A 15,431-nucleotide genomic window follows, 5' to 3' on the forward strand; every position below is an offset into this window, starting at 1 on the left:
CTCCTCGAACCATTAACTCCCTTTTCACATTTATTGATGGCTACCTTCACTTATTGCTCAATGTATAGACTGAATAACACCTGTGACAGGCTACAATCTTGTCTCGCTGCCTTCTCAGTCTATGTTTCCCATTCATGCCCATCGACTTTTATAACTGCCATCTGGTTACTGTACAAATTGTGAATAGCCTTTTCGCTCCTGGTATTTTCTCCCTGCTAACTTCAGGACTTCACACAGCGTAATGCAGTCAACATTATCAAAAGCTCTCTGTAGATCTATATATGCCATAAAGATAGGTTTCCGTTTCTTCTAAGATATATCGTAGTTTGAGCACTGCTTCCTGTGTCCCTCCGTTTCTCCAGAACCTAAGCTGATCTTTCCCGAGCTTGATTGTATTACGACGGGTGTTCAATAAGTGACGCAACACTTTTTTTTCTCTGGGAGTTTCGGTTAAAAAATGCAGAATTTGCTGTGGGAAATAGTGGAATATTCCCGCTTCAGCCACTGTTGTTACATGAAGCACTGATAGGTCGCGGTGCAATATGTAGCCTTCGATATGGCATCTGTAACGGAAGGTGCATTCCATGCAGAGAGCTGTCACTGAGTTTCTTTTGGTAGAAAACCAGAGTATCGCAGACATCCATAGGCGCTTGCAGAATGTCTACGGAGACTTGGCTGTGGACAAAATCATAGTGAGTCTTAATCTCAAGAAGGTTGTGCAAACATATCATATCTGCCGCATGCCGGCCGGCCGCGCACAGCTGTGACTCCTGGAATGTTGGAACGGGCGGACACACTCATTCGAGGCGATCAACGGACCACAAACACCTCACTGTACAAAACTTGACATCTATGTTGGTACTGGTGACATACTTGTCCGCCAGTTGGGTACTCAAAGAACTGAGCTTACTGAGTTCGCCGCCGCCTAACAGAAGAGCACAAAGGACAACGAAGGGAATCTTTGCGGGATTGCTTGCACGTTACGAGGCTGATAGTAACAGTTTTTTGTCGAACATCGTCACGGACGATGAAACATCGGTTCATCACTTCTAACGGGAAGCAAAACAGCGATCCGTCGACTGGCACCAAGCCACCTCTATACCGAATAAAAAGTTCAGAGCCGCACAATCAGCCAGTAAAGTGATGGCGATAGTCTTCTGGGTCTCTGAAGCGGTTATTCTGTTTGATGTCCTCCCTCATGGTGCAACGATCAACTCTAAAGCGTGTAGTACTACTTTCACGAAACTGAAAAAGGACTTCAGAGTGGTTGTCCCAACAAAAATGCAAACGCATCCCTCTTCCATGACAACATGCGCCCTCACAGAAGCCTGCGCACCCGAGGGGAGCTCACAAAACTTCATTGGACTGTTCGTCGTCGTCCACCTTAAAGCTTGGATCTCGCACCTTCCGATTTCAATCTGTTTGACCCAATGAAGGATTGCACTCCGCAGGAAGCAGTGCGTGGGTGATGGGTAGGTTACTGATGCAGTAGACGTTGGCTGCGACATCGACCAGTAGTGTGATATACCATGCGGGCATACAGGCCCTCACTGTAATGTGACCTAAGGCCGTCACATTGAACGGAGATTATGTTGAACAATAGAGTTTTTTGGCCAAAAGAGTGGAGAACAATAGGGTGTATAGAAATCCTGAATAAAACCAAACTGCTTTCAGACAAAAATGTGTTGAATTGGTTATTGAACGCCCTGGTAGCTTTTCCACTTTTCTGTAAATCACTGATGTCAGTATTTTGCAATCGTCACTTACTAAACCAGCAGTTTGGCTTTATTTATATATGTCAGCATTTGGCTTCTTTGACACTGAAATTATTACATTCTCCTTGATATCTCAGGGGATTTTGCGTGTTGATGTATTTTTTTATTCGTGGTGGAATATTCTTGTTACGGCTGCGTGGGTGATGGGTGGCAACTGTCCCTTAACATAGACAAATGTAATGTATTGCGAATACATAGAAAGAAGGATCCTTTATCGTATGATTATATGACAGCGGAACAAACACTGGTAGCTGTTACTTCTGTAAAATATCTGGGAGTATGCGTGCGGAACGATTTGAAGTGGATTATCATATAAAATTAATTGTTGGTAAGGCGGGTACCAGGTTGAGATTCATTGCAAGAGTGCTTAGAAAATGTAGTCCATCAACAAAGAAGGTGGCTTACAAAACTCTCGTTCGACCTATACTTGAGTATTGCTCATCAGTGTGGGATCCGTACCAGATCGGTTTGACGGAGGAGATAGAGAAGATCCAAAGAAGAGCGGCACGTTTCGTCACAGGGTTATTTGGTAACCGTGATAGCGTTACGGAGATGTTTAATAAACTCAAGTGGCAGACTCTGCAAGAGAGCCGCTCTGCATCGCGGTGTAGCTTGCTCGCCAGGTTTCGAGAGGGTGCGTTTCTGGATGAGCTATCGAATATATTGCTTCCCCCTACTTATACCTCCCGAGGAGATCACGAATGTAAAATTAGAGAGATTAGAGCGCGCACGGAGGCTTTCAGACAGTCGTTCTTCCCGCGAACCATACGCGACTGGAACAGGAAAGGGAGGTAATGACAGTGGCACGTAAAGTGCCCTCCGCCACACACCTTTGGGTGGCTTGCGGAGTATAAATGTAGATGTAGATGTAGACTCACCCAAGGATTTCAGAGTGTACAGTAGCCAACTACACTGCTAATGAAAAATATTGAAGTATAGTTTATAAAGCAGCACCTCTTCTCCCGATAGGTCCAAAAAGGCGAGGAGAGACTGAAATCTCCACTGCACTTTCTACGTTGAGCATAAAGCAACCGAGAAGCTGCAGCTGCGAGACAGACGGCCTGCACAAGCAGCGCTGCACGCCCGTAGCCCTCTGCTCTACAGGGAGGCTGCACCAGTGTCGGCGATCACTATCGACGCTGCGTCTAATTAACAATCCCGTTTTGATCACGAGCAAACAGATTGCCGGTAATGGACAATTAGGGAGTGCACCTTTTCTGCGGTCGCTAATTATGTTGCAAGTCCAATTATAGGCTGCCACCGCAGCGACGCCGATCACTTTACACGGGGATCAAGCGAAAGCGTGGCGCTGGTGTACGTTTAATGGCAGGCCGTCGGCACACGGACCGAGCATTCGAACCACAACGTTGAGCGTGCCGACTTTCTGACGTCATAGCGTGGAAAAAGCACTTTGGGCTGTCTTTCCGAACGTGCAGAGCAATACCTAGCATATCAGGTATTCTAAACGTACTTTGGAACACAGACCAATGAGATTGACGAACGCAACCTACGTCTCCTCAATCCACGGTCGCGAGACGCCATATTGGGTTTCAGTTGAAGCCCCTACATTATGTCATCAAAACTATTCGGACACATGGGTGAAAATGACTTGCAAGTTCGTGGCGCCCTCCATCGGTAATGCTGGAATTCAATATGGTGTTGGCCCACCATTAGTCTTGATGACAGCCTCCACTCTTGCAGGCATACGTTCAATAAGGTCCTGGAAGATTTCTTGGGGAATGGCAGCCTATTCTTCACGGAGTGCTGCACTGAGGAGAGTTACCGATGTCGGTCGGCGAGGCCTGGCACGAAGTCGGCGTTCCAAAACATCCCAAAGGTGTTACAATAGGATTCACGTCACGACCCTGTGTAAGTCAATCCATTAGAGGGATGTTATTGTAGTGTAACCACTCCGCCACAGGCTGTGCATTATGAAAAGGCGTTCGATCGTGTTGAAAGATGCAGTCGCCATCCCCGAATTGCTCTTCAACAGTGAGAAGCAAGAAGGTGCTTAATGCATCAATGTAGGCCTGTGCTGTGATAGTGCCACGCAAAACAACAAGGGCTGCAAGCCACCTCCGTGAAAAACACGACCACTCCATAACACCACCGCCTCCGAATTTTACTGTTCGCACTACACGCGCTGGCAGGTGACGTTCACCAGGCATTCGCCATACCCACCTTGCCATCGGATCGCCATATTGTGTACCGTGATTCGTCACTCCACACAACGTTTTTCCACTGTTCAGTCGTCCAATTTTACGCTCCTTACACCAAGCAAGGCGTCGTTTGGCATTTACCGGCGTGACGTGTGACTTATGAGCAGCCGCTCGACCATGGAATCCAAGTTTTCACGCCTCCCGTCTAACTGTCATAGTAGTTGCAGTGGATCCCGATGAAGTTTGGAATTCCTGTGTGATCGTCTGGATAGATGTCTGCCTATTACACACTACGACCCTCTTCAACTGTCGGCGGTCTCTGTCAGTCAACAGACGAGGTCGGCCTCTAGACGTTTGTGCTGGTTCAAAAATGGTTCAAATGGCTCTGAGCACTATGGGACTCAACTGCAGAGGTCATAAGTCCCCTAGAACTTAGAACTACTTAAACCTACCTAACCTAAGGACATCACACACATCCATGCCCGAGGCAGGATTCGAACCTGCGACGGTAGCGGTCGCGCGGTTCCAGACTGTAGCGCCTAGAACCGCTCGGTCACAGCGGCCGACTCGTTTGTGCTGTATGTGTCCGTTCACTATCACATCGGAAACAGTGGACCTAGGGATGTTTAGGAGTGTGGAAATCTTGCGTACAGACGTGTGACAAGTGACACCTAATCACCTGACCACGTTCGAAGTCCGTGAGTTCCTCGTATAGCCTCATTCTGCTCTCTCACGATGCTAATGACTACTGAGGTCGCTGACATGGAGTACCTGGCATTAGGTGGCAGCACAATGCACCTAATATGAAAAACGTTTGTTTTTGGGGGTGTCCGGATACTATTGATCACATAGTGTAAGTACACAGTATGTCTCTACTAAGAATCGGCAGGCGCATTTTTTCTAATATTTCGACAGATACTTGCAATTTCGCTTCTGCAATGTGTATCTGGAGTCAGCCAAAACAAATACTGCTCAAGTCTTTCATGCCACGCACAGAGCTGAAAGCGGTGATTTCTTTCCCGTTACATGCAAAACAATTTTTAAACCAGAATTGTACGTGCCCATTCGACTGAGCGATCCCAAATTAGTCTTTTGTGATATTCGTTTTATCTGTGTGTATTAACAGATAGGTGAAAGGATATCAATGATAAGGTTCGCTGGTGACATCACTGTCCTCACTGACATCTGCTGAATGGAATGAACAGTCTAATGAACAGAGAATATGGATTCGGAGTAAGTCGAAGAAAGACCAAAGTAATGAGGAGTAGCAGAAATGAGAACAACGAGAAACTTAACGTCAGGATTGGTGATCACGGATTAGATGACATTAGGGAATTTTGCTACCTAGGCAGCAAAATAACCAATGACGTACGGAACAAGGGGGACATCAAAAGCAGACTAGCACTGGCAAAAAGGGCATTCCTGGCCAAGAGAAGTCTACTAGTGTCAAACATAGGCCTAAGTTTGAGGAAGGAATTACTGAGAACGAACGTTCAGAGTACTGCATTGTATGGTAGTAGACTGTGGGGAAAGCAGAACAGAAGAGAATTGAATCATTTGAGGTGTGAGGCTACAGACGGATGTTCAAAATTAGGTGGCCTGATAAGGTGCAGAATCAGGAGGTTCTGCACAGAATCGGTGAGGAAAGAAATATATGGAAAACATTGTCAAGAAGAAGGGACAAGATGACAGAACATCAATTAAGACATTCAGAGAATGGCTTCCATGGTACTAGATGCAGCTGTAGAGGGCAAAAACTATAGAGAAAGACAGAGACCGGAATACATCCAGCAAATAACTGAGGACGTAGGTTGCAACTGCTACTCTGCGATAAAGAGGTTGGCGCAGGAGAGGAATTCGTGGCGGGCCGCATCATACCAGTCAGAAGACTGATCACAAAAAAAAAAAAAAAAGAAAAACAGACGTTACAGCTTTGTGCGACGACGCCATGCCTGCGTTTACGCTGAATGACGCCACTTTGAACGACAGTTATAAATGTAGTAACTTGTGAATCGTTGATACCAGAAAGGCTTTCAATAGTAGTTTCTGAAATAGGCACAGAACAAAAACAAACCTCGTACATTTTTATCAGTAAAACAAACGTATAGTATCAAATTAGCATTCTTAAATTTGTCTTTTCACCCACATACAGTCTGGTAAGTAAGAGCGTGGTCAGTATTACACACAGACAGTAAAAGATATCGTCTTGGTTCTTTCACAGCCCAATAGAGCATTAGTTTACATTGAATTCTTGACTGAAATACGCAAGAACACACATGAGTGCAACTTAAACTTCGTATTCTGAGGCTGTGTTTATCTGTATTCGCCACAAAGGTCCGAAAATGAGTCATGCCGCAGTGTCTCAGTATGTGGGGGGATCAAAATCATTTTTATAAAAGTGGGTAATACACTGTAATCTGGTTAAAAACGGGGATGGCTTTGACAATGCGATTCACTCATGGCTCTTCTTGTGTATCACTCAAGAAGTCAAAGAAACTAATGCTTCGTGAACATTGCATGAAGGGCAAAGGCTCGCTTTACTGGGCTGTGAAGGAATTAAGGCGATATATTTTGCCTTCTGTGTGTCATACCGACCACGCTCTTACTCAACAGACTGTACAGCGGAAACAGCTAAACAAATCTACATAGTCAGTTGTTGACACAAACGTTTTTGGAGAGCAGAGTTAGTAACTGGAACAACTGCAGGCTAGATTTTTTTTAACATTTAACTGTGGTTCATTACATAAATTTGTCAGACATTAGGTAAGAGATCAGCCGGTCTTACATGACATCTCATCCTAAAGGCGAGAACTTTAAGCTAAGAAATTTTATAGTAAAATTAGTTTTCTTACTTGAGATATTGGAATGTCAGTTTTTCATGTTTTACGTAACCGGGCGCTAAAACGAACAAATGATATACGACGAAGGTTCTTTACGACTTATCTGAATAACTTGGAAACTGGGAGGTGAATCGGGGTAGATGATAATTTCGAAGTTAAGTAAAACATTTTATATCTATTGTTGTCGTCGTCGTTGTTGTTCTTGTTGTTGTTGGGGTCTGCTTCCGAAGACTGCTTTGATACAACTCTCTACGCTAGTCCTATGCATGTTTCTTCATCTTTCTATAGCTACTACCTTCAACAAGCACATGAAAAAAGTTGGAAATTTGTGGTAAGTTCTATGGAACTGCTGAGGTCATCGGTCCCTAGGCTTACACACTACTTAACCTAACTTAAACTAACTTACGCTAAGGACAAAACACACACTCACCCACGCCCGAGGGGGGACTCGAACCTCCGACGGGGAGGAGAAGCGCGAACAAGCACAAGATACGGCTTGCTTTAGTCACGGTTTCGTCAGAATGTATCCTTAACGCTACCCCCTCTTTTGCTCAAGTGTGCCTTAATGTTATTTTATTCCCGACTCGATTTTATAGCTATTCGCTGCTTATCCGATCTATCCATATAAACTCCAGCAGGCTTCTGCAACACCATATTTTCAAAGCTGTTTCGTTAGTGTTGTTTATAGTCCATGTCTCACTGCAATTTATGGCTACACTCCAGATACTTTCAAAATATATTTTTTTTACATTTAACATTCGCTGCTAACATATTCCTCTTTGAAGAAAGAAATGCTGCGGAACATCATAGAAACGATCCTATTGGCTTGATTAAGGAATAAAAATTTAATTCACATAACAGAGAACGCCAAGTCAAACATTGAACAGTTTTTAGACTATTTCTTGCGCGCCAAAACTACCAAAAACGCCGGAAGAAAATTAAAATAATGTTTCCGCCCGGGATCGAACCGGGGACCTTGCGCGTGTGAGGCGCACGTGATAACCACTACACTACGGAAACGGTGCATGTGTTTGGTCCCTACAAGTTGTAGCAACTGTCAATAACCTCCGCTTCTGCTTGTAACTTAGTCTACTTCTAGTATTTGTCTGGCAGCTTTTTAAATCGGTAACAAAAGCTTAATGTGCTCTACGAGTTAATGTCTGGGAACGAGCTGCAACTTGAGACCAGATTGTTCTCCATCATGACAAATAGTTTCTTATTCGTTTCAAAATCTCTTATTTCAAATAAGCAAACAAAATATTCATATGACTAGCAACAGTGAAGTACAGAAGGAATAACACTTATTATATATAATTTGCTTAGATGAGATTACTTCCACGTAATCACTTTATATCATGACAAATCCAAAACGGAACAGGAATGTTTCACAAGTAACATAGCAAGCAGGATAACTTCAGAATCCGTAGAAGGAGCAGATATGAGCGGTATATCTGTCATGTAAAGTTTTCATGCAAACCATAACGCCGTTACGTTGTAGGTTCCGAGTGGTTACGTAATCAGTTGCTGTAGCGCCTCTGTGAAATTTCCGTTAGCTGACGCACCGAGGAGAGAGGCCCTGATAATATCTCAGCTGTACGTCAAGCACAGGGCCCTGACGCCTGCACGTAGTTACGCTCGCGTCGGCTTACCGCGGCAGACTGTGTCATCGGGATGTGGCTCGCTGCCAACCGAGGAATGCCTCGTCACCGCTGGTCCCGCCGGCACCTGAATTTCTCACCAGTTATTCCCATCGCGGTATTACTGAGCACGTCAGTGCTGAATGATGAAATTTCAGACTGCATCTCCTGTATAATTATGTACAAACACTGACACAATAAAAACATTTCGGGCTTTCCACCTCATCTCGTGGTTCAGACTGCACTATGTTACAGACTAGTACCCCCTGGCGACTGTCAGGCTGTAATTACTGTCTTCTGGTTGACGGGACTGTCCTTACACTGCTGCGCTTCCGGTTGTGACGTCACTGGTACCTGTAACATCGCTACGCAAGGCAATATATTCGTTTCGCTTTTTAGTGTGCACTCTTCAGCTTCGGGATCCCCTAAGCTTTATGACTTTCTCAGCTGCAGATGCCAATGTCCTTATTACGGATCCTATTTACTTTCTTAATTTCTTCATTTTTATAGCGATTTGCCTGAAACTGGTCCTTCATCTGATAACTGAGATATTATCCTGCCTGGAAAATAAAGAGAAACGCGCAGAAGATACGGTCCTGTGTCAATGCAAATTTCTTCATGTGCAGACCACCGGCGGCTACGTAAATAATGTAGAGTTGCAATTTTCTGTGATAGGTAGAAAATCCACCAGAGTGCATTAGTATTGTTCCTGTTTAGTACTGGTATAAGATCTGGTAGGGTACATAAGGAACGTGAACAATGTCAGATACTGATCACTGTGAAGGATAGGGTGACTCCGCGTACTCTTAAGAGATTGCGTTATCAGCACCTGACAGAGTTTGAAAATGGTATCATTGTGGGTCTCCATTTTGTTGGCTGGTCGAATCGTGCCATGTCCAGTTTTACGGGGCATTCAAAGGTGACAGCGGCCCGATGATGGCTTGCATGGGAACCTGAAGACAAGAGTAATCGTAATCAGGTTCCAGTCGACCACGTCTGACCACCGCAAGGAAGGAATTCCATATCTATGCCTGCTATCCGAGAACAAGTAACAGACTCGAGCCGGCCGAAGTGGCCGTGCGGTTAAAGGCGCTGCAGTCTGGAACCGCAAGACCGCTACGGTCGCAGGTTCGAATCCTGCCTCGGGCATGGATGTTTGTGATGTCCTTAGGTTAGTTAGGCTTAACTAGTTCTAAGTTCTAGGGGACTAATGACCTCAGCAGTTGAGTCCCATAGTGCTCAGAGCCATTTGAACCATTTGAACAGACTCGATACAACATTCTGTGACATTCCGCAAATTGGCTGGAGAATACTAACAGCCACACTAGAATGTAGTGCTACTGCGTTTCGTGACTAGGAATCAAGACTGCTGGCCAGTCACGTCGCATTGTGTGTAGCGATGAAACGCGGCGCTGCACTACCATCGTCGGCGGGTACAGTCGCGACGTGGGTAGACGCCTCATCATTCCCATCATTCCAATGTTTTGTAGAGACACAGTGGTATTTCTCCTGGCGTCATCGTGTGGGGAACCATGGCGTATGGCACTGATTCAGGGAACTCCGACGTTACAACGGTACGTCACGGACATTCTGCGTACTCTTGTGTTACCTCTCGTGCAACAGCATCGTGGCGCCCCTTTTCAGGAGGACAATGCTCGTCCACATATGACATGTGTCTTTGTGAACTGTCTTCGTCATGACGTTCACCAGTGGACAGCAAGATTCCCAGATCTGTCGCCGATGGAAAGACCAGCTCGAACCTCAACTCTGTCCCAGAACCAGTATCCAGGATATCAAGAATCAGCTACAATAGTCGTGGCCCAGTTTGCCTCAGAGGAGGGTGCAACGACTTGATGGCACCCTTCCCAAACGAATCAGTGCACGCATCCAGGCCAATGGGTGTATGTACCCATAAGTGGCCCGATACTGCCAAGTTTTTTTCTGTTTGGCTCTATTATGAAATCACTGTAATAACACTACACACCCTCTCAAACCCTGAAGTTTTGAGAGAAGAATCAAGGTGAAAGCTAGAAAAGTGAATCTTAGGGTTCAACATAGATCCCAACTTCATGAACTACAGAAATATGTTGACCAAAACAGAAACATAGTGTGAGTCATTTTTGCTGGTTAAGTACTTAGTATCAACCTCTTTTAATGGTGCCTAAGTGTCTCTCACATTCACAGCCTTTTTAATTCAAAGTAGGGATCCAATAGCATTTTTCGAAGTTTCTTTCAATTTCAATCACTCTAGATGAACAAATTTCTCACAGAGATACTTTTAACGTTCTGGAACTGTAGCTAAGGATTTCAAAAACTGTTTCATAAGCGGTAATATATTTTTTCGCATCAACAAAGGAAATTTATTTAACCTTACGTTTTGAATAGAAATTTTAATGGAATTGAAATACTTACGTCTAAATTATGTGAGTATCGCAACAAAACAGCAGTTAAATCAGTTTCAATTGAAACATCTTACTAAAATCACTAAAAATGCGTTGTTATTAAATATTGAGTGCCAATTGTAAAAATGGCAGGTGATAACAGTTATTTTTATATTAAGATTCGGGGCACTAAAAAACAACAGAAACATTCACTCACTCCCTTTAAAAAGTTTTTCGTCAGTAGCTTCTGCTATTCTGGAAACCGAGCTTTTGAAGGACACCTGCACCTCCTGATCGCTGTTCTCAAACAAAGATCTGTCAGCGCTGTCAGAATATGACAGGGGTCCTTTGTGACTGTTTGTGGAATGACATTTGGGAAAAGCGGAGGACACAGGAGTGCATCACATATGCCGTGACTCACTACATCTGCCCTGTGCACTTGGGGACAATGCCGCCACAACAGGTCTCCGATAATCCATATCCCGACATCCGCGTGTGGGCGTACGCTCCGCAGCACGTCAATCAGCCGGAGGTGGAAGTTGGCTGGCGTAAGTTTCCCTGAAAAGCGGAACATCTGCGGTTTCTGGGAAATCTCGTTGATTACCTCAAACATCTAAAACATTTGCTTCTAAAGTCAAAGTAGAGTATGAGGTACCAAACTATCACTCTAATCCTCATTTGACTCATCTCATAAAGCTCCTGCATAATGGCTTTTGATTTTAAATGGGAATACTGTGTTTCATAACTCCAGAATGGCAGTTCCCAAAAAAGCGAATTTAGTGACGTATTTATACCGTCGGGAGAACGAGTATAAATGAATCGAAACTTGGGATTTTCTGTGGCTTTTGGGACGCTTAAAATGATGAATCATCCAGCAGTTTATACCACTCTCATTGCCAAATCGCTATGTTAGCTTCCATCACTTGAGTGTTGCTTGTGGAGTGTTTGAATGACATGCAGCATGCCACTGTTTACGTAAACCAGGTTTGTTCTGAGTTGCGTTGAAATTTATTTACTGTATGATTTCTACAAATATTTTCACTATTGAAACACTTAATTCGAGTATCTACTATGATTCTGAGCAACGGCGTATTAACTTGCGAAATATCTCACGAAAATGCACCTACAATATCAGAACTGAATGCAAAATGGTTTGCGAGACGTAGCTGTCCAGCACGTCAGATCTTGTCTGTGAAAAGGCTCAACAAAACCGCAAGTTTTGGCCGTACGACGGGTGCACTGAGTGAGGAAGCTAGCCACGAAACAGGAAAAGCAATGCAAGTTAACAACTGCTGCAATAAACCGGCATGTGGAGGACTGGGTAAGGCAATAAATAAAATATTATCTTTCTTTCGAAGAATAAATTCAACGTGAATGTCCATAGCTGATAAAGTATTTCTTTTGGAAATAGAAGTGTCACACCAGTACTTTGTTTTATTTTATTTACTTAAATTAAATTGCATCTGGTGTCGGGATTGCAGCCCCATTCTCAAGCTCGCACAGTCTTTGCTCCGCCAAGCTGTCGAACTGTGGCCTGGTATCATTCGACTCTAATGGGGCTGCAGCCGGAAACTTGTCGTAATAAAGTGAAACATAAATAAAATATATATTCCTGATATTGTGCCAGAATGGAGGCGATCTGCAATGCAATAAAGTCAGAAGAAAAACGTCAGAAACCACGACGGCTAATAAAGCATTTATTTCGATAACCGGTTTCGGTAGTACTACGTCACTATCTTCGGAACTAATGCTCTACAAATTTACATAATCCCCATCTACATAGCAACACCTCAGTAACAAATCCGTCAACCTTTCTGAAGTTGCGAAAGCTGACTGAAATCTGGTGGTTCGCAGGACAGAGCGGATCAGGTTGTGGAAAGGGGCCAAGATCAGTTACTGTTCATTACACAAGAACAGACAACTGTATTTCTCGAAAACCAATGCACAGTGTTCTCTTTAAAACAACAAGGATCAATTCACGGCTGAGGGCCCAAGTATTTTCTCAATAATAAAGTTTAAATAATTCCTTTTAAAACACAAGGATTTAGAGAAACCGCTGAAGGCCTTACTTAAGTAAAATTAAAAAAACTTCTCGGCTAAAGGGTCAAATAATATTTCAGATCAGCAAAGGAAATTCTTTAAAAGGCAAGCATTTACAAATCTCGTCTGAAAGCCATGTTAAGGAAAATTCAAATCAATTCCTCGGCTGAAAGCCCAATAATTTTTTAAGATAATAAAAGGCAACCTTTAAAGACAACCATTTACACAGTACAACGGAAAACCATCTTAAGAAAACTTGAAATATCTTGACGGCTGAAGGCCCAAACAATTATTCAAAATAATTAAAGACAAACCTTAAGATAAGCATTTAGACAGTGCAGCTGAAGACCATTTTAAGAATTCAAGATAATTAAAGAGACACCTTACAGACAGGAATATACTCATTACGGCTGAAAGACACAGATTTTAAAACCAACGCGGCGAAAGGCCTAAATACAGAGCAAACAAGAATTTTAAATAAAACACGGCTGAAGGCCTAATTTTAAAATACTTCACATAAGGTTCGGCTGACGGCCATATACTGAACATAGAACAGACAAAATTAATACACGGCTAAAGGCCTGGCACAGTACTTGTGACAAAAGAAAATCGCAAAGACCAGAACAGTGGTGCTCAGAAGAGTTGAGGAACGCCGGGACATAATCCGATAAATCCGCATTTGCTGTTAATACAGAAAGTAACAATTAGTGATCTCTAAATGGCTCCACAAGCTATAAAAAGAAGAAACACACCATGAAACACTTGATGTTGCGTTGTGCTGAAAATTATTTTGTGGTAGCGTGTATTACTCCCGTATCTCCCCCCTACAGCTCAAACACGGGAATACAGCAAAAGTGGATATATCGGGTTTTGTTCCGACGCTCTTCAGTTCGAAGGGTCGGCCTGGGTAGGAAACTCTAACAACAGTTTAGGTGAGACAGGCAGCCAAGCGTAACACGACCCACGGACGACTGAAGAACCAACCAATAACCTGATCAATTCCCTTCCACGCTGCTCTGTCGCAACCGACCGACTCGCTACTCCAGTACGCAGAAAGCATTCATCTACTCAGCGGAAATCATATTTGCTATACACAGTTCCACGTAGACACTTGCACCAAAAACTCCGACAATCCTAAAACCAATCACGGTGGAACAACGAGGAGAAATGACAAGTCACACACACACAGACTTTCAATAAGCGGTGGGCGACCAAATACACGTCGTCCGATGAGACGACCAACGGAACGACCAACCGGCGGTCGTTCCCGCTCCAATCTCCTTCCGCCGGACAGTTCATGTGTGTGGCCAGCGGTCGGCAGGTACTGGCTGTCCGCGCCTCACTGGCGCTCCGTCCCCGACTCAACTCCAGACACACGTCGACCCGGAAATACTGGCGATCGCTCCAGAGATGGTACGACAGTGCCCTTATCGATAAGCGCTGTTGCTGCCACTCATGGGCAAGCAAACGAGCAACCTAGTGACGCCAGTAAGTCGAATTAAAAGAAAAACGAGGCGACAGAACCGCAAAAACAAGATAACGAGCAATAAATGGCCAAGTGGAAACTCGAAGGAACAAAAAAATGTTCAAATGTGTGTGAAATCTTACGGGACTTAACTGCTAAGGTCATCAGTCCCTAAGCTTACACACTACTTAACCTAAATTATCCTAAGGACAAACACACACACACCCATGCCCGAGGGAGCACTCGAACCTCCGCCGGGACCAGCCGTACAGTCCATGACTGCAGCGCCTTAGACCGCTTTTTTTTTAAATCTCATTTTGTTCGTTTTCGTTCGTTTTATTTGCTCGGTGCGGACGTCACGAGACACCCGTTTTGTTCGTTGTTGCTCGATTAACTCAGTTTTTTTATTACAGAGGACAGCTAACCCTCTGACCGAACACGCTGAGCTACCGTGCCGGCAACCGCTCGGCTAATCCCGCGCGGCTCGAAGGAACAACCACAGCTAAACCAATACCGGGCAGAACTCATTTACTGACGGACGGGACGGTCGAGCGTTGTGGAGGGGGTTCTAAAAATCGCATCAAATTAGCGGAAGGAGTCACTGGTGAGTTCCAACGTGCTACCAGAACTCCAGTCAGCATAATGACTGTTCGAAGACAGTTAAAAAGAGTGGGGTACAGGGGTCAAGCAGCTCCCCATAAGACAGACGTCTTTGTAGTCATTGCTAACCAACACTTCAAGTTGTATAAAGAGCGACTCGAAAGCAGGGAGCTGGAGTGATGAATCCATCTGCACCCTTTGGCAATGCAAAGGAAGTGTTTGGGTTTGGCGAATTACTGGAGAACGTTACCTACCTCAGGTCTTGTGCCGACAGTGAAGTACAGAAGAGGCATTTCTACAGTATGTGTGCGTTTTTCGTGGTTAGAGCGTGTTCCCCTTACATGTTACCATATTTTAGACCTTTCTGTACTGCGTGCAGTAGAGGAGCACTTCGGAGACGATAATTGTATGAGCACGACAAGGCAATTATCGTGAAACACGATCTATGAGGCAACGGTTTCTGGAGAGGATTGGCTTGCCCAGAGTCCCGATGAACCTACTGTGGCCCCACAGCGATGTGTTAAAACATTGAAT

General features: G+C 44.3%; 1 non-coding gene across 1 annotated transcript; it reads right to left on the reverse strand.

Annotated features, from left to right (window-relative positions):
- Window positions 1-7,721: 7,721 nt before the first annotated feature.
- Window positions 7,722-7,794, reverse strand: Trnav-cac (transfer RNA valine (anticodon CAC)). The gene has a single exon. It is a non-coding gene; the product is annotated as a tRNA-Val (tRNA).
- Window positions 7,795-15,431: the final 7,637 nt, after the last annotated feature.

The sequence above is a fragment of the Schistocerca serialis genome, chromosome 2, assembly GCF_023864345.2.
Source record: "Schistocerca serialis cubense isolate TAMUIC-IGC-003099 chromosome 2, iqSchSeri2.2, whole genome shotgun sequence".
Taxonomy (NCBI): Eukaryota; Metazoa; Arthropoda; class Insecta; order Orthoptera; family Acrididae; genus Schistocerca; species Schistocerca serialis.